The following is a 26,738-nucleotide window of genomic DNA, read 5'->3' as shown; positions in this document are numbered from 1 at the left end:
AAGCGTTATTATAATCTACTTGTCACGCGATCCATGCTGGCAACGTCTTCGATGGCAGCTACAAAAACGTCTCCCGGGAAACATGTGCCCCTAGTCCGTCCATACGTTCCACAACGCGCGCCACACGAGAATAAGGCTTGACCTGAGTTCCCAGCCGTCAAGGGTCCCAGTCTTGCATGGGGCCCTTGCTGCTCGTGCTTCTTTCTCTCCGGGCCATTTCTGGTGGTTCCTGTCTTTTCAGGCCCCTGCCAGGGTGAGGACAAAGGACGCAGGACAAAGGCTCAGCTGCGTCCGTGGCGTGAGCCTCCACTTCTGGTTTTCACGGGACCCCACGGTTCTGTTCACTTCCATGGCACTCGTGCGTCCTCTCTGCGGCCACTCCAAAGGGGCCGGGCAGGTGCCCAGTAAAGGCTGTGGTTTTTAATCTTCCAAACCCTACTTTCAATTTTCCCCTAAATGCGACCAATAGTTTGGATATAGAATTTAAGGGTGACTATTTATTAAAAAAATTTTTTTTAATGTCTCTTTTTGAGAGACAGAGAGACAGAGTGTGAACAGGGGAGGGGTGGAGTGAGTGGAAGACACAGAATCCGAAGCAGCTCGCGGCTCTGAGCTGTCAGCACACCGTCCAACAGGGGGCTCGAACTCACGGATCGTGAGATCATGCTCTGAGCAGAAGTTAGACGCTTCTGACTGAGCCACCCAGGGTGACATATTTAAATTACATTTTACATATAAAGCTATTGATAAATGTCCAACCTTGTACTCGAGTGCTATGTTAAATGGTCTCTGTTTTATAGATCCTTAGTAACAGAAGAGCCCCCTATCTCGGGGACAGAATAGAGCATGAATAACTTATGTAAATAAAGTTTTACATGGTTGAAATTTTGTATTACATCAAGAGCTAATGGTCAAGGAAAAAGAAAACAAAATAAATACTGGGCAAGACAAACCAGCAGAAGAAAACAAGCCCCAGTGAAAACAGTCCTAGTTTTACCTCGTCTCTATGTGCTGAATCACAGGACACCTTTATGAGGCAGGGTTTAAAATGATGCTCATATGAAAAATAAGAAAAACATGGCTCAGAGATATGAAAGGCTGCTCCAATGACTTAGAGCCCAAAGGAAAGCAGCCAGGCGGAGCTGGCCTCCTGACCCTAGTACCTTTTTCAAAGCTGATTTCAGGTGACCCGTGGTCCAGCTCAGTGCTGACCAGAGGGGAGGCAGGGCAGCACGGATGCACGTGGAAACCAGAGAAGCTTATGCTGCAGGGACCCTTCCTGGGGGGCTCTTTCCAAGGCCCTCTCCCCAATTTTATTATTACATGTTTAAATGTGTATTTATTTTTGAGAGAGAGAGAGACAGGGAGAGAGAGAGAGCACGAGCGAGTGCACAAGCAGGGGAGAGGCAGAAGAGAGGGAGACGAGACAGAAGATCCCAAGCTGAGCTGTCAGCACAGAGCCCAACATGGGGCTCGAACCCACAAACTGTGAGATCATGACCTGAGCCTAAGGTTTAACCAACTGAGCCACCCAGGCGCCCCTACATTTATTTATTTTTGAGAGACAGAGAGAGACAGAGGGAGACACAGAATCCGAAACAGCCTCCAGGCTCTGAGCTGTCAGCGCAGAGCCCAACGTGGGACTTGAACCTGTGAACAGCAAGATCATGACCTGAGCTGAAGTTGGACGCTCAACTGACTGAGTCACCCAAGCGCCCCGTCTCCCAATTTTAAGTGTTTTTTTGTTTGTTTGTTTATTTTGAGAGAGAGAGAGACTGAGCAGGGGAGGGGCAGAGAGAGAGGAGAGAGAGAAAATCCCAAGCAGGCTCCTGTCGGCGCAGAACGAACCGTGATATCATGACCCGAGGTGAAGTCAAGAGTCGGATGCGCAACTGACTGAGCCACCCAGATGTCCCCGTCCCAAATTAAAAAAAAACAACAAAAGAAACAAAAAAAACTTATACTTTAGAACACTTTTAGATTGACAGAAAAACTGGGAAGATGATCCACAGTTCCACTGTTAATATCTAACACTGATGTGGTATATTTGTCAAAATTCATGAACTAATATCAGTGCATCACTTTTATAACCAACATCTAAGTTTTGTTCAGTTTTCCTTAGTTCTAACTTATTGTCCTTTTTCTGTTTCAGGCCTTAATCCCACATGACATTTGAGATTAGGGAGAAGTGGGATGTCCTTGTACAGATTTAAGTATTATGCTGATTTTAATAAGGGGCTCCCATTTTTCATTGAGAGAATCGTAAGGGAGAATGCACACCTGTCACTTGGGTCCTAGAGTAACACACACCTTGTTGTCCGGCCAGAAGCCACATTGCCAACCCACCAGCACCCCTGCTGCTGGCCTGGGCTTGATGTAAGACCCGAAAGAGGTAAAAACACTCAAAACACTTCCCCGCAATCATTGCTCTTCTGACCACCCGTAAACTGGCAAAATGGATTCCATGAGGGCTCATATTTTCATGCAGTACCTCGAGTCGGGGGAAATGAGGGCAGAGGAGTTTCTTTGCTGTCCTGAAATCGCTCTATTTTCTGTGAGGAGCCCTTAGCAAAAGCACTTCACGTTCGCCCTCTCCTACGCGACGAGCCTGGTCTGACGCACTCACGGTGGCCGTGGAGGGTCTGCTGCGTGGTGCGGTTATGGACCGCCAGACCTGGTGAGCGCTCTTTGGGCAACAGATCCGCCTCATTCACAAGGTCGGCTCAAGTCACCATAGACCATCAGCCCCTCACAAATGCCCAATGGCTGCCCCTGGACCAACAGACAGGTGGACAGAGCCTTTTCCTACAGGAGAGACCAGGGGGCTGCGGGCAGCCTCTTCCAGGCTGTGTGCGAGGTCGTGTTCTGTTCTGGCAGAGGCCTAACCCTTTCCTGGACTGTCTGAGCTATTCCAGCCTCTACAAATACATACCCCCACCCCCCCCCCCCCGCCATCCCCGCTTTCCTTTTTGGCTGAGCCAATGTGAGTTGGGTTTCTGTCCCATCCTCTGTCACCTGTGTTCAAAGACTCCTAATAGAAACTCTAGCCACTTTGTTAAGTGCTGGGTGTATCCTGATGAGCACAGTAAGACTGAGCCATCACGGAAATGCAACAGAAACCATGATGTGACATCACAACATACACACCCAAACGGCCGCAAACACATGGCAAACCTGTGTTGAACACACTGTGTGACTGCGGCCCCCACGTGCTGCTGGTGAGTGCAAAGCAGGTACAGTTATTTTGGCAAACGCTTTGGCAACGCCCCCTAACACTGAACACGTTTACCCCCCCGATGGGCAGTTCCACCTGACATCAACAGGTACACGTGTCACCAAAAGATGTGCACAGCAGCACTGCTTACAATCACCAGAACCTGGAGAGGCCCAAGAACAGAGTCCAGGATGAATACTCTGTGGCTCATCCACATGACAGAGGGACCGCAAGACAGACCTGCCACGCTCTGTGGTGGGCGGGGGCCTGGGGGTGGCTCATGTCCTGCTTCCTCATCCGGCTGGTGGCCCTATAAGTTGGTGGAAAATTATCCAGCTGTATATTTACAGTGTCTGCCCTTGTCTGTATGTCCATATTTCAACCAAGAGTTAAAAAATGGAAGAGAGCATCCCTGAGCCCACGAAGCATAAGATCTAGCAGAGAAGATGGACAGAGAAGCCTTGGCTCTGCTGTTGTCAACCAGGGTAGAGAATGCTTTGTTCCTTTTCATCTGGACGCCCCTGTCGCCATCCTGATCACTGCTGTCTCTCTGCATCTGCCCCAGGCTGTCCTATCTGTCCCGAGGAGCAATGACCATAAGTGCAAGAAATAATGTGTATAGATCAGGATTTGGTACCAAGAACATAAAATCTATTTTGTTTTCCCTGATCTTCCTGGAGCAAAATGACAAGCGGGGAGCCCTTCTTGATGCGGAAGTATCTGAAATACTGTTTTGGGGAACTATCGGTAAGCCTCTCCTTGGGTCATGATTGATAGACAAGGGCACATCTTTCAACAGGTACTTTTTTCCCTGAAAGTCTTATGCACCACAGTTTTTATTACTTTTCTGTGTGTTCTGAATGTTTTTATTACATTCCCACTCTCCTGGTATTTCAATGTGTGTGGAAAGGCTTGAAGTCTGAGAACATGGAGATTTTACTCTTGACTCCCTCTTGGCTCATTTACACGAAAGCTCAATTGCCTAATACTCTATATTCTGAAAACATGGTCCACATGATTTTGTGCAACTAGAACTAGCTGGATCGTGTCTGAAATAAAAGGGCCAAAAGCTGTAGCTTAGAAATCTCTGCTACATGAAATTCTAGTTGTCAAGATATTTGTTTGTATGTTTGTAAGCTTTCCACTTATCTTTAATAATATTCTTCTATTAAGAATTCAGCTAATTTGTAAGTTTAAATAATATTTGAAGAAACACACTAATTTCCAGAGGCTTAGGCTGCCCAAAGAAATGGGAGAGGCCTGCACAGTTTTCAGCTTTACTTGGAACAGAGAGATGCCACGCAGTACGGCTGGGGGCCCCAGGACCCCAGAGGCCTGCACCGCTCTCCAACGTGGACAGCACAGCCCAGCCAAAGCAGGCGATGGAAATGGGGTGGGCCAGCAGAGTCGAGCTGTCCATTTTTTTTTTTTTAAAGACAAAACAGCCAAAGGGCAGATTCCAATTTCCTAAAAGTCATACTTCAGCCTTGGAATACAAATTCCATGGTGTTTTTAAAGTCAAATAGCTCTGGGGGAGCCTAGCCTGGGTGGCTCAGCTGGTTAATTGACCGACTCCTGATTTTGGCTCAGGTCACGATCCCAGGGTCGTGGGCTCAAGCCCCATGTCCGATTCTGTGCTGACCGTGCGGAGCCTGCTCGGGATTCTCTCTTTCTGCCCCTCCCTGTCTTGTGCACATGTGCGCGCACACTCTCTCAAAATAAACAAATTTAAAAGAGTCAAACAGCTGTAAATGCAGCATTAACCCATCTGTAACAGAGGGAGGGCCTTTCTCCAACAAGCAGCACGAGCACTGACCAGATGGGTTTTACTTACGAAGAAAGAAGATGCACAGAAAGGACGCCAGAGTCTGAGTTTGAAACAAAACTTAGAGCAAGTAGTTAGCAATTTCTTACACTAACGCAAGTAGAGGAGCAGAAGGCCCTTTGCGGCAGTGTGCCCCCACTGACACACCAGGAGTGATCTTGCTCAACCAGACCGCCCCCCCCCCCCCCCCCCCCCGCCAGCCCCCGGCCCTTCCCAGGGCACACGTGCAAATGCCTGTGTCTTTTCTGTGAGCACCTCTGTATGTGAAGGTGGTGATGTTCTCATCAAGGGGTCACGAATGTCTAGTCTGAAGACCCTGCCTCATGTGCACACGGTTAGGGACGAGGGAAACCACTGAATGATTACCCCAAACATGCTTCTCCTGAATAGCTATACTTTAAATTCTTGAGGTGGAAAAACAGCTTTTTTTGAGGGGGGATGGACAGTGCTGGTTATCATGTGCAGTTTGTGTTCATCAAATACACTGTTTTAAACACATCGTAATCGGGGTGCCTGGGTGGCTCAGTCAGTTGACTGTCCAGCTTCGGCTCAGGTCATGATCTCACAGCTCATGAGTTCGAGCCCCGCGTCGGGCTCTGTGCTGACAGCTCAGAGCCTGGAGCCTGCTTTGGATTCTGTGTTTCTCTCTTTCTCTGCCCTTCCCCCACTCATGCTGTCTCTCTCAAAAATAAACATTAAAAAAAATTTTTTTTAAACACATCATAATCAAAGACTGAATCAAAACTTATAGAGTCAGGCTAGGTGAACATCTGGTTCTCAATGTGAATTACAAGTAGATTTTGTAAGATGAGGGAGTTTAGAAAGGCATTCAACAATAACATCAACTATCATAAACAGCTTGAGATAACGCCGTTCCCTGAAAAAATACCCTTCCAGCACGTGTAGTGCAAAGCCTCCCTTCAAAGCACACTTCACATCCACTAGAGCAGCTATGAAAGAAACAAGTGGTCTTATTTGGCGGGAATGGGAAATGGAACAGCCACTGGTCAAACAGCCTGGCAGTTGTTCTCCCTACAATCCTGAGCGACACATTCGTGTGCCAGTGCGGCTGTAACTGCTGTTAGTGACACAGGTGTTGTGTTTACTCATGAGCCTGGGCTGGAGGCGGCCACTCTCCCTGCTGCCCACACGTCCTGCCGCTCGGCTCTGGGACCACACGGGGCCCCCGACGAGGAGGTTCCTGGACCAGAGGAAACGTTCCCCCCGGCCTTCCATGCTTCTTTACCGAACTCCCATTTTCCAGCGAATTCCCTCTCTGTGCTTTCAGATGATTTCTTCAATACTTCTTCGAATAAATATTCTGATTTTCTCTGGAGCAATGTTTATAGCCTGTTGTTTGAGTTATCCACTGGCTTTAAAGTTTTTAAAATTCTAATGACATTTTTAAAAAGTATGCATGTCAATTTGTCTCTTTTTTGAACAGGCTTTTGTAAAAAACTGCCTCTGTAGTTTAAATTAGGTTTCCATTTGTTTAGTTATCATGTTGATAACCTTAAGCTTTTACTTCTAGTTTTCTTCCAGACTGCTTGAGAATTATCACTCAAAGGAGGCTTGTTTTTGCGATTAATGTGTAGCTTGTAACATGCACTGGCTTCATTCAGCCTGGTCATTTTCTTCTGAGTTAGCACTGTGGGAAAGGCTGTGAAAAGGTTCCAGGGTCACAATTTACCCTCCTTCTGGGTCTGGGCTCCCCTGGACCACACGTAGGGCTCTGGAGAGGCAGGTGGTCCGCCCACCTCACTCCCTGCAGCCCTCGGGCTGGCGGGGTTTCTCATAAGTCCCTGCCCTAGTCCCCACCTGATGTGGCCCAGACCATCCTCTCCTGTGTGGGCAGAAACAAGCCTTTTCTCTCATTTACTGCTCTTAGGACATTTCTACTTAGTTCTTTTGAGCTTGACAATGTACTTAAAGTATGTTAAACTTAATCCAGAATTTCTGTATGTTTTTGATTGTGGGGGGACGACGGGTGTGTTATCTCCCCTGGCACATTTCCAGAAACGCTCCACCCTCCTCGGCGAGAATACGACATTGCCCTTTCTCTTACATTACATAGGTAATTAACACCAAGTTCTAGCTGCAGCACTTAAGCGGTCAGATCTACAGACCCCACTCCCTTCCTGGGTGCGTGTCTGACAGATCTCCTCCCGCCTGTAGACCTCTCTGAACCCGCAGCAAGTAGGTGGGATTGTGGAGCCCACGTACGCTGCCGGTGGGAACGCACAATGGCGCAGTTGCGTCGGAAAACTGGCAGTTTCTTGTGCAGGCAAACATGCAGTCGCCATGCGGCCAGCAGGCCCGCTCCCACGTATTTATGCAAGTCCAGTAAAACGTGTGTTCAGAAGGGGTCAAAAGGCACACGCTGCCGGGGATGTAATGCACAGCACAGTGACTGGTTAACAATACGGGGCTATAAATTTGAAAGTTGCCCAAAGATCTTAAAAGTTCACGTCACAAGAACAAACAATCTGTAACTCTTGAGGGACGTTAACCAGACTTCCCGTGGTGAGCATTCTGCAATGTGTGCAAACATCCAACCGTTACCCTGCACCTGAAGCTCACGGAACGTTATGGGCCACTCACAACCTCAATGCACAAACACTAATGTTCACACAAAAATACCAAAATGTTTATAGCGGCTTTATTGTCAGTCACCCAAATGTTCTTCAACTGGTGAGGTCCATCCGCACGACGGGCCCAACTACCAACACGGGCACTACTCCAGTGAAGGCGTCAGGCTGGAAAGCCCACACACCGTGAGTCTGGGAATGGTGGGTGGCTGCCAGGGGCTGCAGACGAGCACAGAGGGTTTGTCATGATGGCGGGAGTGGCCACGTGACAGTGTGCACTTGTCAAGCTGCTGAAAATTCACAGGTGTATGAAGATGATACCTCGACTGAAAATACCTTGATTAAATAAAATCGCACTACAGCCACAGTTTTCTCTCGCTGTCCTTCACGCAACAATGTGCCCCGCAGAGGAGCCAAGACAGAGCAGCTGCGCTCTGCTAAGGGCTGCGTACTATTCCACGTGTGCACCGATCAAGGGTACGTCAGCCCACAGGGAGAAGTCCCCAGAGGAAGGGGAGGGCAGAGGAGAAGGGCAGCTGTGGGGCACCGAACAACAGCACCACGTCCCGCTGGGCGCTCTGCTGGGGGGCGAGGCCACCCCACAGGGCACCAGGACTCCCCCACAAAGCTCGCTGTGGTGTCAGACTGATGGTGGTGCCACACGACCCAAGAGGGTGTGACAGAGTTACCACCTACACAGTGAGGATCCCGGGTAGAGAGGACAGCTCCCAAGCTCCTTGACAGCAGGCGGGCTACCGGCTCCAGCTCTCACCGTGGTTGGGGTGAACGTGCCAGCACCAAGTAGGGGGCACATGGGCTTTCTTACCAGCTTGAGAGATGTGGAGGGGAAGGAGGCGAAGGCTGAGAGCTGTCAGCAGTCAAGTACCAAAAGTGGGGTCCAGCTCTTTGTTACATATTATTGCTGACTTCTTTTAAAGTTTATTTTGAGAGAGAGAGAGAGAGCACCAGCATGCATATGAGCAGGGGAGGGGCAGAAAGATCGAGACGGAGAATTCCAAGCAGTATCTATACTGTCAGTGCAGAGCCCGACTTGGGGATCAATTCCTTCTTCGCACGGTGAGATGGTGACCCGAGCCAAAACCAGGAGTTGGATGCTTAACTGACTGAGCCACCCAGGCATCCTTAAGCTCTTTGTTACATATTATCACTAATTTGTTGATTTTCTAAATATTACTCACACCTTTCCAAAATTATCCTCCTAAAACACAAACGTTTTCAGGTCTCACTATCCTCCCTCAAGAATGTACAGTGATTTTGCAGAGCGGAGAATAAAGGCTGAATCTCTCAAATGTATATTTCAAGGCCCTCCGTGAAATCCCACACCTGGCCTGTGAGCTCTTGCTAACGCTTTGCCCCACTCACAGATATACCCAACCTGCAAATGAAAAAGTTAAAGGAAATAAAAGGGACTTGGTGAAACAGGAAGTCTGGGAGAATGAGAATCGAAGTTTTAAAGAAGAAAGTGAAAACGGGGAAGAGTTTAGATAGATGCCTTAGCACAAAATCTCCGGGACTTTAGGAAAGACCCTTGGCTCACGACAGCAGCCACTACTGCACGTCCTGGCACACACGTACAGAACAAACGATAGGACTCGTCGGCTACAACAAGCAGAAGCAAACACAGAAAACACTGAGCGCCTACTCTGTGCCCAAAGCACGTGACACACACACTTGCGAGAGGCCTCCTCCGGTCTGGGGAGTGCAGAGCAGCTGGAACCAGGCAGACACGCGCCAGGAACTGCTTCCGGCTGTGGACGCGGCCGTGCGGTGGAACCGTGAGGACGGTCCCCAAGAAAGTGCGAGCAAGCTCCACCGTCACAGCAGTTTGGTTCAGGACGTGAGCCCAGGAGAGCCAGGGCGCCGAGGACAGAAGGCTCGGTCCCTGCTGAGTACTCCACAGTTGCTCATCCTGCCTCCAGACGTAAATAAGACATTTTCACCATGAAAACATTGACAGTTTACTTTTGCCGTTCTGAACTACAGACACCCAATGGCACACTGTCCACCAGATGAGGGCACAGCTTCTGCTATTGTGCTGGTGATTTCAGACTGAAAATATTATTTGTTTCACCAAAGCCTGCTTGAAATTAGTCTGTTTAAAAGCAAAACAAACCTCATCCACTGAGGAGTTTGCTCTTGGTATGTTACAACTTTAATGGTTTTTAACCACCCTCCAGAAAAGAAAAAACACCTCTCAGCAATTTAAGAATATATCCAGAAAAATGCCAAGGATGAAATGAAGCATCTAGTCTTTGAGTCCTCAATATAATTACAGGACAATTTTCCCGAGATAGAGCTACAAGATTTCCATAATCACTTATAAAATATAAACACTGTTGTAAATGAATCAAACTAAAAGGAAATAATGAAATCAATAAACAGCTTAATGGTGCAAAGTCAGCAGGAGGTTATACAACAGAGCACTCACTCCAACAACATAAAGATGTTTTCTTCAGGAAGGAAAGATAAACACCTGTTGGTTGAAAGAAAGTCATATTAAACAGTAACAACTTCTCTTTTTGTTACGAAAACTTTACCTGGGACAGTCTGAAAGTTCTTTTGTGGGACATACACACTACCGTGTCGTCACCACCAGGCAGCTAGAAGCCACGTGTGGAAGGCCTGCAATTGACCTTGACTCCAGGGATGGGAGTTGATAGGACCAGGGGTAGGCGTGACTCAAGATGGCCCAGTCAGGTTCTCAGGAGAACAGTGAAATTTAGGGCCAGACCATCCATCCGGGAGGTTGCCCAAACTGAGGGTATTCAGGCTTGGCCTCCCTGCGATGGGCTGTTGGCCGCATGCCTGTTAATATAGTAGGAGCCGGTCTACAGAAAGCAAGACACTCCCCGAAAGCAAGATAGGTGGCCTGTGGGATACCATGGACCATAAGGGTGACCCCATTCCTGGTCCCAGGCCCTTGGGAGTCCCTGATGCCCTCTGTACGTGGGTTCACGTGAAGTGGGTTTCTAGGGCCTGCAACCAAAATGTCTTCACAAACGTAACGGTCCTTTCAGTGCCCTTAGTGACAATGAGGAGTCTGGGGTGAACACGGGAGGTGAACTGTCCCGGGCATCAAGAGCAAGTGGGGAGATCAGAGGAGATGCCCGAGTCAATTTCCGATTTATTCATTCTTTGCCTTTGGTCAATCTTAAGAGCCATGAAACAGTTCTTCTTGTTTTTAAAACAAAATTTCCAGGTTTACACTCATCTTGTGGAGTGACCTCTTCATTCTGCCACAGTTGAAAGTCCCACCACAAGTGACTTTTGTGATTTTTTTCCTCTTTGCCTTCTTTTTGGTTAGCTTTTTAAACATTCGCTTCCCCCCATGTCAGTTGGGAAGTTACAGGCTCTATTTCTGTTTGTCACATGGCTGCTACAGACACTTTACCAGACACTGTTCGGCTATGTCCACATTAAGGCATGTCTCAGTCTTCCTCAGGGACACTCACTCCCGTACTGCTGCGAATTTTTGAATTCTAGTTTTAAACAGGACCTCCCCTGACACGGTTATGATTTTATTGTGCGGTCACTGTTTGATGCATTTCCCATGGTCTTTACTCTTTATTGCTCCTTGCATCTCAAAGCCTTCCTTCTGGGATCATCTTCCCCCTGCCTGAAGAATATCTTCCATTCTAACCTGAGCGTCAGACATACACGTCCAGTTTCTGCGCATAGGACATCACCTTTGTTTCCCTTTCCTGTTTTCCAAGTTGTATTCAGGTGTAACTGACGTACATGCTGGTAGTTCCAGGTGTACCGCAGAGTGAGCCGATGCTTGTGCATTCTGGAAATGTCGACCACACCGAGTCTCTTTAGCATCCAACACCACACGCAGTTACAATTGGTTTCTTGCGATGAGAACCCTGAAGACTGGCTCTCTCACCAACTTTCAAATTACAATGCAGTCCTGTGAGCTGCAAGTGCCATGCTACACACACACCACCAGGACGGATGCACCAACTGCAAGTCTGCGGCCTCCACCCACGTCCCCAGCTCCCTGTCTCTGGTGGCACCAATCTGCTCTCTGTATCGATGAGTGGGTTTTTTTGTTGCTTTGGATTCCGCCTGAGATCATACGGTATTGGTCTTTCTCTGACTTATCTCACTTAGCATCATGCCCTCACGCTCCATCCATGTCATTATCACCAGTGGCAGGATTTCATTCTCTTCAGGGCTGAACAACATCCCATTGTGTGTACCACGTTTCCTTTATCCGTTCATCTGTCAAAGGACACTTGGTGGTTTCCATCTTGGCTGGCTATTGTGGATAATGTTACACTGAACACAGGGGGGTGGGTGGATATTCACGTTCGTTTTTGAAAGAGGATTCTTGCGGAGTTTAGCAGATGAGATCACATTTTCTCTGCATACTGAAGTTATCGCTATACAGCTGCTGTTGCTACTTTGAAGGTGCTCCCATTCACTCTCCCTCTGGCTGGTCTATAGATCTTCTTCTTGTCTTAGGTATCTACAGGTTCATTAGGATGTATTCAGGTGTGAATTTCCTTATTTAAAAATGTCCTTTTCCTGCTTGGATCTGATTTGGTTTCTTGAGACTGGATTTTAAAAAGTGCGTGGAATGTGTATTAAGAACAAGAATGCACGAGTGTGATGTACCCCAGGAGCCACAGGCACCACTGTGCCCAATCACACACCCTCGCCTTCCTCTGAAGGTGCCAACTACCTTGACTTCCATGAAAACAACTCCCTTGTATTTCTTTATAATTTTCCACTTCCGCGTGCAACCCTACCCACCACACTTTAGCCTCAGCCATTTTTTAAACCCTCTGTGGACGGCATCATAGAAGCACTGCTTCTCGTGTGGCTTCTGTTGCCCAGGATTTTCTTTCTGAGATTCCTGCATTATTTTGTGTGCAACTCCAAGTTTGTTCTGTTCAGTTCTCAACAGTATTTCACGACGTGAATATATCACAATTTATCACTTCTTCCATTCTACTGTTAAAAGAACATTTGGGCTATTCCCAATAATGCTGCTGTGATGCTCTTGTCTGTGCGTGTTTCTGGATACACGTGTACATGTGTTCCTTTTAGATTTATACCTCGTGGTGTGTGCCTCTTCAACTCTCACAGACGCTGTCAGAGTGTTTGTACCAGTTTATGGTGAAGCAGCAACTGACCTCACACCTCACACCTCACACCTCACACCTCAGCAGCTGACCGCCAGCACTGTAACTGTTACTCACTCAGGTAGGTATGCAGTGGTATATCGCGGTGATTTAAAATACATTCCTCCCTTATTTTACCAGTGAAGTTGAACCCTTTGAATCTTGATTTCTGCGAACAGTTTGTTCAAATTGCCTGCCTATTATTTTACTGGGTGTTCTTCTCTACTGACTTCTGGAGTTCTTTACGTATATTGCCTGGGATGTACCAAATGCTCAATAAAATGTACGTGCCATTCAATGTACCCATACCTACTTCATGACTCTTAAGGCAGTAAGGTAGCCATTGTATGGATGTACAGTATATCCTAATGTAACCAATCTTCCATGGATAATCTTTTGGGTTATTTGTAGTTTTTCATTATTTTATACACTACAATGAATATCCTTGTAAGATATTTTTGTACATTTGTGCAGAATTTTGTTAGATAGAATCTGAGAAGAATGGCTTAACATTTAGAAAAGATGGATGAAATGATCTATATAAAGAATTTACCAATTTAAATTTCTATCAACACTGTGTGAAACTGATTATCCTGGAGAGAATTTAAAACTTTTCTTCTGGGAGCACTTGGCTGGCTTGGAAGAGTGTGTCACTTTTGATCTCCAGGTTGTAGGTTCAAGCCCCACGTTGGGTATAGAGATTACTTAAGAAATAGCATCTTTTTAAAAGGTGTGTTTGTTTATTTTTGAGGGAGAGAGAGAGAGAGGGAGAGAAAGACAGAGAAACAGAGCGCGAGCCAGGAAGGGGCAGAGAGAGGGGGAGACACAGAATCTAAAGCAGGCTCCATGCTGCCAGCACAGAGCCCTATGTGGGGCTCGAACTCATGAACCACGAGATCATGACCTGCATGAAATGCAAGACACTTAACCGGCTGAGCCACCCAGGGGCCCCGAAATAAAATCTACTCGCTGTACTTTTGTCAACCTTGCCCAGGGGAAGGCCGGGCCGCATGTCCCGGTCTGCGGCCTCCTTCAGTGCCATCCGTCCACGAGCCAAAGGGTCTCTCTGTTGATCTGCAGACCGATTACATTATCTCTCTCCACAGCCTGTGTTTACCCCAGGAAATGGCCCTCCCAGTACACGGCTCTTCACACCGGAAACCTGGGCTTCATATGTTTGCTTCCTCCTCCTCCCCTTCCCCTCCACCAACTAAATCTTCAATCTTGTTGGTTCTGCCTAATCACCTAATTATCTCTTGAATCTCCTTCCTGTCCCTTGAATCCCTGCCATGTTTCTGTCTCTAGACGAGGGCCTTCCCTTCCCTTCAGAAGCCACGCTGTGCAGTTCTCTTCATGAAACGCACAACTGGTTCTGCTCCTGCCTTTGGGAAAAGCCCCAGACCATCAACATTGCTTCCGAAATCTGTGGGGATGCGGCTGCCTCTCACCTGCACCCAAGCCTGCGGATCTCACGACCACCTTCGTTTCCCACGCTGTGCTCTCTGCCGAGAATATTCTCACCTCACCTCTCTGTATCCAAACACTTAAGTATCCTTTGAGGTTTGGTTTACATGTGACCACAGTCGTATTTAATACTTGCATCTGTCAGGTCTGAGATGACTCCCAGACCTTCAAATAGACATGTCAAGAAAGCAGCTGGAAATTCCCAGCATCCAGGTGGCACACAGATGATCAAATTCACCTGGAGAGAAATTATAGCTATAGAAGAGGGTCCAGGCCTGAAGTCAGATGGAGGAGGAGGAGGAGGAGGACGAAGATTACAGGAGACATCGAAGGGGCTGGGAAGACCAACAGGACTAAGGGTTGGAAGGAGGGGGACCACGTGTCCTCTGCTGACCTGCTGGGAAAACTCCACACAGGTATCTCCTGCTCGTTTCTGTAACGTGCCACACCCCCCCACAGCAATGGTCACACTGTGTAACACGGAGGCAGCCATTTGATCCCTCAGCAGAGAGGACTCCCTTTACCACTAGAGATTATAGCAACCAGCTGAAGACACACTCAGTAAAAACTTGCTCAATGACTCATCTGCCTATACACCCATGTGCAAATCCTCAAGGATGTCACATACCACGTGGGGAAAATGTATGGAAACTGCTGATCATAATACGAAGCAGGGACAAATGTATGTCCAGAGAGAGTGCCTGGAAAAGTGGGTGCCTCAGTGAGGGCGCGGGAAGGCTGTGAGGGACAGTGAGGCTGTCGGGCTCTTGTCTGGGTTTACTGTGAATTTCCCCCAGGTGGCAACACCCCAAGTCTTCGCTGCGGCAGAAAGACGCCGGGTGATGACGAGCACTGTGTCCAATACTGTCATGTGTGTATTGCTTGTCTCAGCAGCTGGTGTGGATGATTTCAGTCCTTACGTTCTGTAGCAATACCTAAATTTTCTATTCTGCTGGGATTTGGGGGGGGGCGACTAGTTTCGTTCTTTTTTCTTTTTAATGTTTATTTCTTTTTGAGAGAGAGACAGAGTGCGAGCAGGGGAGGGGGACACAGAAGCTGAAGAGGCTCCAGGCTCTGGGCTGTCAGCAGAGAGACTGACACAGGGCTCGAACCCACAAACCGTGAGATCATGACCTGAGCCGAAGTTGGATGCTTAACTGACTGAGGCACCCAGGCGACCCAGTTTTGTTCTTTTTAAAATCGGAGTTTCATTTGGGCAAACTAAGAAAAGAACTTAAGGAGCCTGCTTCAGATTCTGTCTTCTTTTCTTTCTCTCTGCCCCTCCCCCACTCGTGCTCGCTCTCTCTCTCTCTCTCTCTCTCTCTCAAGAATAAACATTAAAAAAAAGAATAGATGCACACTTAGAAGAACAAATTCTTTAAAAAAAAAAAAGAACTTAATTCAAACACAATATCCCTGCGCATGCACAAAAAAGCCAGTAATGTCCAGAACACTCGTCTTATAAAAACCACACAAATCCTTGACAACAGTCTGAAGACTGTATTCATGTATCTGGCAGAAATAAAATTAAGCTTTCTCTTTAAGCATGGAAATACAGCATAATAAATGAGGTTAATGTGGATTTTTTCCTACCGCTGGACACTCAAAGATTCAAGTGGAAAGGAACAGATGACATCACCCACCAGTAATGAGGAAAAACTGAGGCTGTGGACAAACACACTAAGTTCTGATTTATTAAACCTCAAGCAGGCTTCACTTTATCCCCCATGAATGATGGTTTACACTGGTTGCCAAAGTCTTCATTTTTACTAAATATCTTTGTAAACGCTGTGGTCGCTCTGGTCCAAAGCCATCTCCCTCAGACAGTGTATCAGTGGAAAAGAATCCCCGTTCCCAGCAAATGTTAAAGCTGCCATATGTGTGATCTTCTCGCAAACCTCACGCTAAGCATGGGTTTCAGGGTCTGCAGAAAATTACAGGAAGGGCCAGTTCTGGAGGCTGGGGCCGGAATGCCACGTCCAGAGAGCCAGAGGGAAACACGTGCTTTAGGGGTGGACAGTGGCCTCCCCTAAAGACAAGAACCTGTTTCCGAGGGTGGGGCCCACCAAGCGGCGCTGGGGGTAGCTCCCCAGATTAGCTGGACCCTGACGTCTGCGGCCACTGTTGCCCCATCTGCTCTCTGGTTCTCATCCCCAGGCATCTGCCTCCTGTGGCTGCATGGGCATTTGGAGCCACAATGGAGAGGACAGCTCTCCTGCCTATGTGTCTGCGGGGCATGGTGTGACCCCGGGGTGCGTGGGGCGGGGGCCCGCGGACCAGGGGCTCCAGCCTGACAGTGGTGGGGCCACTGCCCTCTCCCCCATGTCTCAGCTAGTCAGGCCAACTAGTGACCCCCATGAAGCGCTGGTTTCCTCTCTTCACCTCGGTAATGCCGCAGAGGACAGAACGTGTGTCACCGGGCTGAAGGCGGCCTCGAGGTCACATGTATAGCGTGCCCAGAGAGAACCGAGGGCAGACTGGAACATCTTAATGCTGCTCCCTTGGCTTCCCTCCCGTCCCGTCGCACACAGGGTTTGCAGGGACAGGTGAAGACCCGTTCTGCCAACGCTCACACCAGAAATGTCTCGACAAGACTATTTAAGTGCTGAGTGATATGCATTACACTTTCAGCAGTGAATGTACGCTCTTATGGCAAAAAATCACCTAACGGTAGTTTTTAAGAATGGAAATTAACTGTAAATACCAAATGTGGGGGTTTTTTTGGGACAAAATTTCTTCTGTAACCTTTTCCTTGAACTCTGGTCAGAATATCACAAGTGTTAAAATGGGCTGGTTTGGATCTAAGCAAAACAACATACTGGCTTTGGGGACAGGATACAAACGAAAATCTCCAAACAAGCCTAAACTTTAATAAACAGCTGTGAAAAGCAGAAACCGAACTACGTTTGAAAATTCCTCCAAGCAGGACGGCAGTGTCTGGGCACCACTGTGAACTGTCTACAATAAAGCACACAGGAGGGATCACAAGTTTTGTGGGTAGAGAGGGCATGCTGTTCCTCCGAATGTGCTGACGCGGTGCTGGGAGAGGCCCATGCCAAGCTGACCAAAGGCAAGCCGGCAATTTGAAGAGAAAGCTCAGGAAACACTTGAGAGCTGAGCACAGATCTGTGGCTCACAGGCATGTGTCGGAGCAACGTGATTAGTGCCGGGTCGTGTCTGCCCAGTGAAGGGACAAGATCACGGAGGAGAGCAGGCGGGTCGACGGGGCCAGGAAAAAGACGATGACAAAGAAAAGCAGAAAGGCAGAGGGGAGAGTGGACGGACTTCCAAGGATCGGGCAACCAGTAAGAAAATGAAGAGTCAGGAGAAGGCTGATTGGGTGGCCGTGGGGCCGCCGGGACGTTAGTAAGGGCACTTCCACGGGGGCCACGGGAACCACGCAGCACGTGGAACAAGTGGGAGGGCAGCAGGGGAGGCATTTCCTGTAGTTTTCCGGAGCTTGAGGAAAAAGTGGGACGAAGGAATGGACGGCAGTCTGAGCACGGCCAGACGGGGCACAGAACGTTCTCTCTGGTGGACAGAAGCTTGTGTGTTTCAGTGCGCGAAGACCAAGTGGCCATGCTCCTGTTCGAGGGCCCCGTGTGCGGGCTCCACCGCGACCCCACTGAGACGCAGTCCCTGCTACGTCCAATACCCTCTTAAGATGGCTGAGTCACTCAGATTTAGGCTGAGTCCAAAAAGATGGCTGCATGGGAGGTGTGAGTTCAGGACAAGAGCACAGTGGCCCAGTCGAGTTCACGAAGAGGCTCTGCAATCCCACACGAGGGGGGGCCCCTTGCTTCTCCTGTCTGCCGGGTGTTCTGTCCCCCAAGCCCCATAGCCTCGGACAGTGTCCCGGGTGTCACACTCTCAGTAGCGCTACCCTGATCTCGAGAGCAAAGTACGTTGGAAAACATATGGCACCTCGGGGCACCTGGGTGGCTCAGTCAGGTAACCATCTGACTTGACTTCAGCTGAGGTCATGATCCCAGGGTCGTAGGATTGAGCTTCTGCATCGGGTTCTGTGCTGACAGCATGGAGCCTGCTTGGGATTCTCTCTCTCCCCTCCCCCCCCTTCTCTCTCTCTGCCCTTCCCCTACTCACACATGCTCTCTCTCTGTCTCTCTCAAGATAAATAAACATTAAAAAAAAAAAAACCCATGGCATCACAGAAGACATCATTTTGGAGAAGTGCATCACAATGAAACCACCACACCAAGTCCTTCCCATATTCCTACAGATCTCTACCCAGAATATTTTCTTCCTTGAAAACTATGGTGTCCACTCATGGTCGGCTTCCCATCTTAGTCCCATACTTAGACTGGGCATGAGGGGGTCTCTGAACTGGGTCCTCCTCTGGCCATGCCCTCCTCACTAGGCAAGGTGCTTCCTCCTCGAGATCATGCGTCGGGCTCAGACACCACAGCTCCCGCCCAAATGGCTTTGTTTCCAGGTCCACGTAAGCCCCTTCCCTGGCTCACTCACCCTGAGGACGTACTGCAACGCTGTGTGAGCAACCCTGGCCTAAAGGGTTTGCCTATACAGGCTGGGTATTCCCACAAGGAGGCGACAGCACACAACACAGGGTGGGAGGTGTGGCAGACCAGCACCCACTCCTTCCTGAGCCACCATGTTACTGCGCTGTAGAGGCGAATTCTGAGTTCAGGATTCTAACTCTGAGCCCAGCTCTCTGGGCCATTATAAAGGGTATTTGAGACGGGAGGAGAATGCCCCCGGCATCCTCCAGTAGACCGATGTTTGCTGGTTTGTCTCCACACCCAGATGTAACGCAGGGGAAGGCGCCCGTGTGTTCCCACCGGACACGTTCAGCATGGAGATTCAGGCACTGCCCCATAGGCCTGGGACTTCTGGGGGAGGCTGCAGACCGAGGGGAGGGCAGGGCTGACAGACAGAGATCCGGTGGTCCCAGTGGGCCATTCATTCTACTAGGCTTGCACCTGAGCACTATCTCAGGGAGTGAGGGGAGTCCCTAAGAAGGCAGACCTCCTGGGGCCCGTGACGTGCCACACCACCCCGAAGATCACGGGAACCTCATCGGTGTCTCAGAGGCCCCTGTGCGGCATTCCCAACAGAAGGACTTTCCAGTCATGCGGACTCGTAACCTCGCCAGGCAGTTCAGGCAACAGGTCTGGTCATGAGGCCTGTCTGCCTGTCCACTCCACACAGCCCAAGCCAGCCTGTCTGTGTTTGTGCACGGACCTTGGCTCTGGTCTCTGGAGGGCAACAGGACAGTGTGGTTTCCTCTCTGCAGTGTCTCGGTCCCTGTCAACAGCCATGCTGGCGGAACCACTTCTCTCCCACGTCCAGGAGCCGAATTCGAGTCCCACTGCAAGTTGTGGGCAATCCACCCTAATTACTGCAGCTCCTCGTGATAAGAGCTGATGTGTGGGACAGAAAGCCTGTTGCCTATTCTGCTTCAAGACTGGCCTGGCTTTTCTTAGATCCCTGTATTTCCATACACATTTTAGAATTCGACAAGTTCCACCAAAAAAAAAAAAAAAAAAAAAAAAAAAAAGGTGGGGGAGGTAATCTGTTAGGATTTTGATTAAGTTGCATCACATCCAATCAGTTTAAGTAGAAATGGTATCTTTGCGATCCTGAATGTTCCATCCCCGGGGGTGGTACCTCCCCTCCCCAAACTGTCATCTGTAATTGTCTTCCAACATTTTCTCCGAAAAGATCTTGCTCGTCACTGCTTTAATTTATTCGTAAACACTTGTAATATTCTTGAATATATCTGATATTTAAAACACATCTTTCCCGGGGCGCCTGGGTGGCGCAGTCGGTTAAGCATCCGACTTCAGCCAGGTCACGATCTCGCGGTCCGTGAGTACGAGCCCCGCGTCGGGCTCTGGGCTGATGGCTCAGAGCCTGGAGCCTGTTTCCGATTCTGTGTCTCCCTCTCTCTCTGCCCCTCCCCCGTTCATGCTCTGTCTCTCTCTGTCCCAAAAATAAATAAACGTTGAAAAAAAAAATTTTTTAAACACATCTTTCCCTTTCTCTTGTCCTCTAACTGTAGGAAGAAACAACTGATTTTTATACATTGTGCACCTGCAAAACACTTTATATGATTTAATGATTTATCTCAAAGTTATGTTTTAATTTCATATATAGAAGCATATCATCTGGGACTGGTAAAAATTTTTCCTTCCATTACCTATTTTTTTTTTGTTATATCTCTTTTTTCCTTATTTTTCTTGCTTTACTGCACTGGCCATGACCTTCAGTGGGCCTGTCTTCTTCCCAGAAAGGGAAACATTTCAGTATTTCACCATTGAGTATTTTTTAAATAACAACTTTGTGGAGATATAACTTACCATAAAAGTCACCTTTTTAAAGTATACAATTCAGTGGTTTTTAGTACATTCCTAGTGGGGAGCCATCCCACTGCCTACTTTTGACACATTGTAGTCACCCCATAAACATACTCCGTTCCCCCCGACACTCTCATCCCCTCCCTCCCTTCATGGATGGGCTTGTCCTGGACATTTCATGTGAATGGAATCATACCGTTTGTGTCCTCTCACAAGTGTCTTTGCACGGAGCAGTGTGTTTTTGAGGTTCCTCTACACAGCAGGTATCAACGCTTTATTCCTTTTTACTACCGAGTAATATTCCACCGGGTGGATGGGCATTTTATTCATCCATTCATCAGCTGATGGACATTAGGGTTGTTTTCACATGTTGGCTGTTATGAACAGTGTAGCAATGAAATTAGAAATTCATGTGTAAGTTTTCATGTAGATATATATTCCCACTTCTCTTGGGTACGTAGCTAAAAGTGGAAGTGTCTGTTTTGCAGACACTGTCAGACTAAGGAATTTCTTCCATTTCTAGTATGCGAAAGCCTTATTTCACTCTCCTTTAAACATTAACATGACGGGGCGTGTGGGTGGCTCAGTTAAGTGTCTGATCCTTGACTTCAGCTCAGGTCATGACCTCACTGTCATGAGATCGAGCCCTGCCTCAGGCCCCTTGCTGGGTGTAGGGCCTGAGATCCTCTCTCCCCTGCCTCTCCCCCATGCACACACATGCTCTCTCTCAAGAAAACAAAACACATAAACATGATCATGTAATGTCTTTTTCTGCTGTTGTTATTTTTTGCTTGTTTTTTGTTTGTTCGGGTTTTATTCTTAAATTAACCAGGTATTTCTTGAATAAGCCCAATGTAGTCATGATGTATTATCCTATTTACATATCGCTGGATTTTACTTTTGTGAATCTATGTTCAGTAGTGAGCCTGGTCTATAATTTTCCTTTTCTATACTACCCTTGTTGGGTTGTTGTATGGTTATGCCTTAAAACACTATTCAGGGGGCACCTGAGTGGCTCAGTCAGTTAAGCGTCCGACTTCGGCTCAGGTCATGATCTCGTGGTCCTGTGAGTTCGAGCTCTACATTGGGCTCTGTGCTGACATCTCAGAGCCTGGAGCCTGCTTCGGATTCTGTGTCTCCCTCTCTCTCTCTGCCCCTCCGCTGCTCATGATCTGTCCCTCTCTGTCTCAAAAATATATAAACATTAAAAAAAATTTAAAAAACTACTGCTCAATAAAATTTGTTGATGAATAATATAGGCCTGTGGTATTCTTTGTGGGAAGGTTTGAAATTATGACTTTGACTCCCTTAATAGTTACAGACAATTCAGATTTTCTGTTTCTTCTTATGGCAGTTTCATAATTGTATTTTCTAGGAATTGTCATATCATCTAAATTTGCTGGCATAATGTCGATAATATGCTCTTGTGTTCTTATTAATTTGTATCTTTTTAGAGAGAGAGAGAGAGAGAGAGAGAGAGTGAGCACACAAGCAGGCGGAGAGGGGCAGAGGGAGCGAGTGAGAATCCCAAGCAGATTCCACGCTCAGTGTGCAGCCTGATGCGGGGCCCGAACCCACAACCCTGGTATCATGACCTGAGCCAAGATCAAGAGATGGATGCTCAACTGACTGAGCCCCGCAGGTGGTCCTCCTCTTATGTTCTTTTAACTGCTCTCAGAATCTATACTGACAGCATTTTCAAGTCCTCACACTGGTAACCTACACTCTTCCTCTTTGTTCCTGAATCTGACTTGCTACCGACTTTATTAGGTTTATTTAAAAAAAATCCAGGTTTTGGCATTGTAGATCTTGTCTGCTGTATGGGTGTTTTCTATTTCATTGACAGTTTTGCTTCTTGGCATTTCTGGTGGTCTCCCCAAGGGCATAAAGTTACGCAGGACCTCTGAGGTCTGTTGTGCTCAGGGTCTCTTTTTTTTTTTTTTTTTTTTTAACTGCATTGCCAGGGGCAACCGGATGGCTCAGTTGAGTGTCCAACTTCAGCTCAGGTCATGATCTTGTGGTTCATGAGTTTGAGCCCCGCATCGGGCTCTGTGCTATCAGCATAGAGCTTGGAGCTGCTTCGGATCCTCTGACCCCTCTCTCTGCCCCTCCCCTGCTTGTGTGTGTGTGTGTGTGTGTGTGTGTGTGTGTGTGTGCGCGCGCGCGCACATGCACAGAAGCATGCTCTCTCTCTCAAATATAAATAGAAAAACATTAAAAAAACAAACAAACACCTACAATGGTGATTTCAAAATGTTTTTAAAGTGATCAAACTTTTCCGGTCTTTGATGGTAAGGTTCAGAGAGTCACCCAACATGCCAATATTTGATACAGAAAACTGATTTATAACTGTGCTGTATTTGCATTACCTATTCCAGAGCATGAAAATCATTTTAAAAATAAAGTGACACAGAGTGGCGCCTGGGTGGCTCAGTCAGTTAAGCATCCAACTTCAGCTCAGGTCATGATCTCATACTCCATGAGTTTGAGCCCCGCGTTGGGCTCTGTGCTGACAGCTCGAGGCCTGGAGCCTGCTTCAGATTCTGTGTCTCCCTCTCTCTGACCCTCCCCCATTCATGCTCTCTGTCTCAAAAATAAATAAACATTAAAAATAAAGTGACAGAGAAATAGGCATTCTGTGTATTTATGGTGGGAGTACACACATTACAGGACCTTTGTAGAAGCACGCACCAAAACTCGAAGGAGAAACTGTCCAAACACCCGTTGACCACATCACAGCACATTCCCACATCAGCACTGCACGTAAATGTACCCCTTCCAGGGGGCAAGTCGGGGACAGCAGATGGAACAACCATCACGCCCCATGGTGTGAAGTGGCTGAAGGCACTTGTGGCACGGGGCGGGCGTCACAACAGCCTGAGGAGGCAACACCCATTTCTGAGAAGAGCCTCTTTAAACCTGTCAACAAGTAGCTTTATCTTTGAAGTTGTTGCATGGGAAGCAACCACACCCATATAAGAAAAACTAACTCATCGGTATCCCACAGCCCAGGGGTAAAAACACTGAAAAGGTGACCTTACTCAAACATGTGTTCTGGAGGCTGAACCCACAGCAGCCACACTTGTGGCCCAGGCGCTGGGGGACCCGCTCACACCTGCGTGGTGACAGACACCAAGCTGCAGAGCAGCTGTCAGGGCCAAGTCTCAGGACACAGTTACGACTGCAGTAATACAGGGGAGGAGACCTCGAATACCAGGATTTTCCATGTACTATGTGGTTAAAATAGTTTCTGCGGAAGGATTCACATAACAGTCCATGAAGCCATGAAGTCAGAGCGGGGACCTCAGAAACCAGAGTCCTGGTCTCTGCGATGCTGTCAGACTTGGCGTCCGTAACTCCTGGTCCGAAACTCCTGCCTTTACACTGCTACTTTAAGTTACTTCTCATTGTTTAAATTCTTTTTAATAGTTACTTTTTTTTTCCCTGATCTGGTTATAAAAGGCTAAAAATGTTATAAAAGGACAGATTACATAGTAAAACCCCTGCATAATTCCATCACTCAGAGACAACCATTATCAACAGTCTGTTATTTATTCCTTGTTTATTCCTTCCTGTCTGTTCTCCAGGAAGGTGCTACACTGTATACATTATTAGAAGGTAAGATAATACAGCACGTGTACTGTTTTGACATTTCTTTTCTCTTCTTGGTACATTGTGGACAACTTTGCTAACCGGTGTAACAGTTACTTGTCTCTCTACCAGCTTAGGGCAGTCCACTGTTCTGTCAATATACTAGTGGGTTAATTCCTTCCCTTTTATGTTACAATGTTTCCAAGTACTTTCCTGGATGCACAGATGTACAGCTAAAGATGTTTCTATAATGGATGGCAAGGAGTCAAATGCTAGGACAACAAACCGCTACAAAGAGTGTAAAGGTTTCTGTTTGTCTTAAACACTGTCCAAAACTGAGTTCATCAACATTTTTTTCCCTCCCCAAACAGTGTATTTCAACAAATCAGGTGCCCCCCCCCCGCCTTTTTTTTTTTTTTTTTTAAAGAGAAGCTTCAGATTGACAGCAAAAGAGAGAGGGAGGTACAGAGAGGTTTTCCATACATTCCCCATCCACCCCTTATATGTGACCTCATCTATTACCAACACCCCCACTAGCGTGGTACATTTGTTGCTACTGATAAGCCTGTACTGACATATACTAATCACCCAAGCCCATAGGTTACCCTGAGGTTCACTCTTGGTGGTGCACATTCTATGGGTCTGGATAAATGTATGACGACATGTATCCACTATTATGATCATACAGGGTAGTTTCCCTGCCTTCACAGTTCTCCGTGCTCTATTCATCCCTCCCTCTGGCCTAATCCCTGGCAACCACTGATGTTCTACTGTTTCCACAGTTTTTGTCTTTTCCAGAATGTCATATAGTTGGAATTGTATAGTATGCAACCTTTCAGACTGACTTCTTTCACTAGTAATGTACATTTAAGGTTCCTTCATGGTTTTTCATGGCTTGATAAGAGTATTTCCTCTTAGCATTGAAAAATATTCCATTGTCTGGATGGGTCACAGTTAATTTACGCGCTCACCTACTGAAGGGCATCTTGGGTGCTTCCAAGTGTTGGCACTATGAATAAAGCTGATGTAAACATCTGTGTGCAGGTTTTTGTGTGGACGTAAGTTTTCAACTCATTTGGGTAAATACCAAGGAGCAGGACTGCTGGGTCACAGATTAAGAGTATGTTTAGTTTTCTAAGAAACGTCACACTGTCTTCCCACATGGATGCGCCATTTTGGATTCCTACCAGCAAGGAATGAGAATTCCTATTGCTCCACATCCTCGCTTGCATATGGTGTTGTCGGTGTTTTTGGATTTCTGCCATTCTAGTAAGTGTGTAGTGGTATCACACTGCTGTTTAATCTCCAAAGCCCTTTTCTTTTCTGACTGTGTGTGAGCGTTTTTGGGAAGGAAGGTGGGGTCCTATCTCTAATAGGAGAATCTTCCCAAATGTTTCATAATCCTGAGCTATCTGCTCACGACTAACAGTATAGGGTTAAAATGCTGACCAAAACATATCAGTGGGGATGATCAATTTTGTCTTTATAGTGGGTTGTGCCAGTAGTGAGCTTAGATTCTGAACATGGGGGTTCCCTGTTCCACCAGCCACCCAAGCCCAGTGGGTGAGAACACAGGTTCAGTTTAGGGGCAGATGCCTAATACAACAAATGATGGAGACATCCGGAGGACTGGGGTCATCTAACCTGCTACTCTTAAGTGCAGTCTCCAACAAACGTCACCATTCCCAGCATTTGGAATTTCTAAACCTGTGGGGAACACCCACAGGGCTATCCTGTCCCATACACTTGGGCTGCAGTGTTATCTGTCAGAGTCTCTGTGCCTTTAATCTTTAAGGAATTTCTCAACATTTCTTCTAATAGTACTAATTATTTTGCATATATATACATATATATGTAGTTTATTTTAAGGAATTTGGATGGCCCACGTGTGTAGTCAATTATCTTGATTTGATCTACCCAGGTCATTTTAAGATTTTGGAAAAACAAAAATGTAGCTCTTTTCTGTCAGAAAATTTAGACACCTGAAGTAGAATAGTAAGAATTTAAAAATAGCCATTAAATAATTCCCTAGTCTGTGACAGGCACTTCACATAGGGTATTCATTGCATTGGCAGGGTAGGTATTATCATCCCAGTTGTACAGAAGGATAAAGTTTAATCAGAAACAACAGTAACTCATCCAAGGTCCCCATAAGCAGCAGTGTGAGCCTGGAACCCTGACCGCTCTCTGACCTGCTCATTTGTAGATAGAAAAAACTGAGGCCAAAGTAGACAACCAATTCGCCAGAGTAATCATCATCAGAAGGCTCAAAGCTCCTTTGCACATTTTCTCCTTATTGCTTCAAGGCTGGAAGTTACATAATTTCAGTGACATTAATATGTAACAGCTCTGTGCTTTGTTAACAAGGCTGCCTGCAGACTGGGGGAGCAGGCAGAGGACAGCGAGTTAACCCCACTAAAGGCATCCCAGGAACGCACGGTCCTCCACGTGGCAACAATGGCGTCTCTGTAGTCTGGTAAAGCTCAAGGGGTACCGTGGAGGCTGGTGTGAACTTAGAGGGACACCACATGCTTCTTAATGAGCCTCTACTGCTCCTCCGGTTTCTCTCCC

The 26,738-nt window shown here is 47.3% G+C and overlaps 2 protein-coding genes across 8 annotated transcripts in view; one reads left to right on the top strand and one right to left on the bottom strand.

The window, feature by feature from the left end:
• The window catches only part of LOC123593251 (centromere protein P), a 237,672-nt gene that overhangs the window by 16,322 nt on the left and 194,612 nt on the right, over window positions 1-26,738 (bottom strand). The window lies entirely within an intron of this gene.
• The window catches only part of ECM2 (extracellular matrix protein 2), a 39,475-nt gene continuing 33,165 nt past the window's right edge, over window positions 20,429-26,738 (top strand). For all 4 annotated transcript variants that reach the window (XM_045468857.1, XM_045468859.1, XM_045468856.1 and 1 more), the window contains exon 1: window positions 20,429-26,643. The gene's annotated coding sequence lies outside the window, so the exon portion shown is untranslated. The remainder of the gene's footprint in view (window positions 26,644-26,738) is intronic.

Source organism: Leopardus geoffroyi, chromosome D4, assembly GCF_018350155.1.
Source record: "Leopardus geoffroyi isolate Oge1 chromosome D4, O.geoffroyi_Oge1_pat1.0, whole genome shotgun sequence".
Taxonomy (NCBI): Eukaryota; Metazoa; Chordata; class Mammalia; order Carnivora; family Felidae; genus Leopardus; species Leopardus geoffroyi.
The sequence above is the reverse complement of the archived record's forward strand: the minus strand, read 5'-3'. Positions and strand labels throughout refer to the sequence as shown.